Here is a 2,916-nt window from a genome sequence, read left to right as displayed (position 1 = left end):
CCACTAGATGGCCCCGTTGAGCCATATACAGTAACGTTATACTGGTAATAAATATGCCATGATGCACTCAAATCATGAACTAGCTGCAATCGAAACCACTACCATTTGTTTTTACATATTTTAATCAAACCAGGCTGATTTCATAGGCTACATCATACACCAGATGTACACAACACACCCCAAGACATATTCAAAACACATGTTTTTGCTTCACACAACATAAATACAGAGATAGGCCAGTCTGTCAGTCAGACTTTGGCTTTACAGAGATAGTATCTTTAGATTTGAGAGAATAGGTTATCTAAGGCCAGTCTTTGTCAGTTAGTTTGAGAATAGTATCTTTAGGTTTGAGAAGAAGGTAGGAGGTCTGATTTTGCTCTAGGGCAGTGTCCCAAATGGCACCCTATTTAGTGCACTACTTTTGACGGGGCTTTTGTTAACAGTAGTGCACTGTATAGGGAAGAGGATGCCATGTGGGACACCGGCTGTGATTCATGCAGTCAGTCACGATGTTAATGAAGACACAAACAATCCCTGAGTGTGTTTGTGTGTGTGTGGCAGCTTGTTGCCTAGAGGTTGTTGCCACAAGTGTACTGTGATCTGAATCTGTGTGACAGGTACTCAGACTCTTCTTTAAATACAGAAAACACTCTCTTTCTCTCTCGCAATCTCTCTCCCTCACACTCCCCTGTAAATGTATGCAAAGCCAATGTGTACACTAGGATCATCACAGCATGCTGAGAAACACAACACTACTCATTCTCTCAATTCCATTTTTTGTATTTTACTAGGCAAGGCAGTTAAGAACAATTATTATTTTATTTTTTTCTCAGAACAGTGGGTTAACTATCTGTTCAGGGGCAGAACGACAGATTTGTACCTTGTCAGCTCAGGGATTTGAACTTGCAAGTGAAGAACAAACACCATTGTAAATATGACCCTTATTTATGTTTATTTATTTTCTCTTTTGTACTTGAACTATTTGCACATCATTACAACACTGTTTATAAACATAATATGAGATTTAAATGTCTTATTCTTTCGGAAGTTTTGGTGAGTGTAATGTTTATTGTTAAAATTCTTTATTGTTAATTTCAGACTTTTGTTCATTATCTATTTCAGCTTTGGCAATGTAAACATATGTTGCCCAAACCAAAGAAAGCCCCTTGAAATTGGGGCAGACAGGGAGCAGCCTAGTGGTTTGAGAAAGGCGTTGGACTAGTAAGCAGAAGGCTCTCAAGAGAAGACAGGCTATGTCCAGGCTGCCTACAAAATCAGAGACAACGATAGACAGCTGTCCCTGATTGAGAACCATACTTGCCAAAACATAGAAATACAAAAAACATAGAAAACATAACATAGAATGCCCACCTAAATCACACCCTGACCAAACCAAATATAGACATAAAGAGGCTCCCTAAGGTGTGACAATGATGTTAAAGAGTTTAAATATAGTCAATTGGAATCCTAATTTCATTGAGGATACCATCAACATCAGGCCTTTGGTTTGTATTTTGTCCTGTAGTTCATCCAGTATAATTGGAGAATCCAGTGGGTTCTGGTCATCTTTAATAGTTGATTCTAATATTTGTGTTTGATTATCTATATGTTTTTTTCTGTTTGTCTTTGGTATAGGGGCAATAAGATTGGAGAAGTGGTTGAACCATACATCTTCGTTTTGGATAGAGAACTCTCAGGTGTATGTTTTTGCTGTTTGTTCTATGGTATAGGGGCAATAAGATTGGAGAAGTGGTTGAACCACACATCTTCGTTTTGGATAGAGAACTCTCAGGTGTATGTTTTTGCTGTTTGTTCTATGGTATAGGGGCAATAAGATTGGAGAAGTGGTTGAACCACACATCTTCGTTTTGGATAGAGAACTCTCCGTGCTGTTGTTGTTGTTTGTTTAGTGCTGTTCACTTTTCCCCAGAAGTGGTTAGAGTCTACGGATTCTTCAGTTACATTGAGTTGATTATCTGACATGTTGTTCCTTCTTTTTCCCGCAGTGTATTTCTGTATTGTTTTAGTGATTCACCACAGTGAAGGCGTAGGCTCAGGTTTTCTGGGTCTCTATGTTTTTGTTTTGATAGGTTTTTCAATTTCTTAGGTTTCTCAACTTGCGTTTACTCGCTTTATGGTAGCAGGGAGGAAGTCTTTTCGTGGTAGCAGGGAGGAAGTCTTTTCGTGGTAGCAGGGTGGAGATAACCACTTTTTTCAATCATTCCCTTTCCTACTGTGTTCTCAGGTGGTTTGTGCCTGTGTGTATTATTATCTCTCTCCTTTCTGTAGTGTGACTTGTTTGTTATTCTGCTTATGTAAGGCCCAGCTTCTTCTTGACCAAGAGGATTATTACTGGTTCAGATGGTGAGGAAACATTAATATGTACAAAAAGGAAACAATCCGAAGGCCCAAACTAAAGACTCTAAACCAAAGGCCCAAACTAAAGACTCTAAACCAAAGACCCAAACTAAAGACTCTAAACCCCCAAACTAAAGACTCTAAACCAAAGGCCCAAACTAAAGACTCTAAACCAAAGACCCAAACTAAAGACTCTAAACCGAAGGCCCAAACTAAAGACTCTAAACCAAAGACCCAAACTAAAGACTCTAAACCGACCCAAACTAAAGACTCTAAACCAAACCAAAGGCCCAAACTAAAGACTCTAAACCAAAGACCCAAACTAAAGACTCTAAACCAAAGACCCAAACTAAAGACTCTAAACCAAAGACCCAAACTAAAGACTCTAAACCAAAGACCCAAACTAAAGACTCTAAACCAAAGACCCAAACTAAAGACTCTAAACCAAAGGCCCAAACTAAAGACTCTAAACCTCTAAAGACCCAAACTAAAGACTCTAAACCAAAGGCCCAAACTAAAGACTCCCAAACTAAACCAAACCAAAGACCCAAACTAAAG

Source organism: Oncorhynchus keta, unplaced genomic scaffold, assembly GCF_023373465.1.
Source record: "Oncorhynchus keta strain PuntledgeMale-10-30-2019 unplaced genomic scaffold, Oket_V2 Un_contig_29610_pilon_pilon, whole genome shotgun sequence".
Taxonomy (NCBI): domain Eukaryota; kingdom Metazoa; phylum Chordata; class Actinopteri; order Salmoniformes; family Salmonidae; genus Oncorhynchus; species Oncorhynchus keta.
This window is presented reverse-complemented; position numbering follows the sequence as displayed.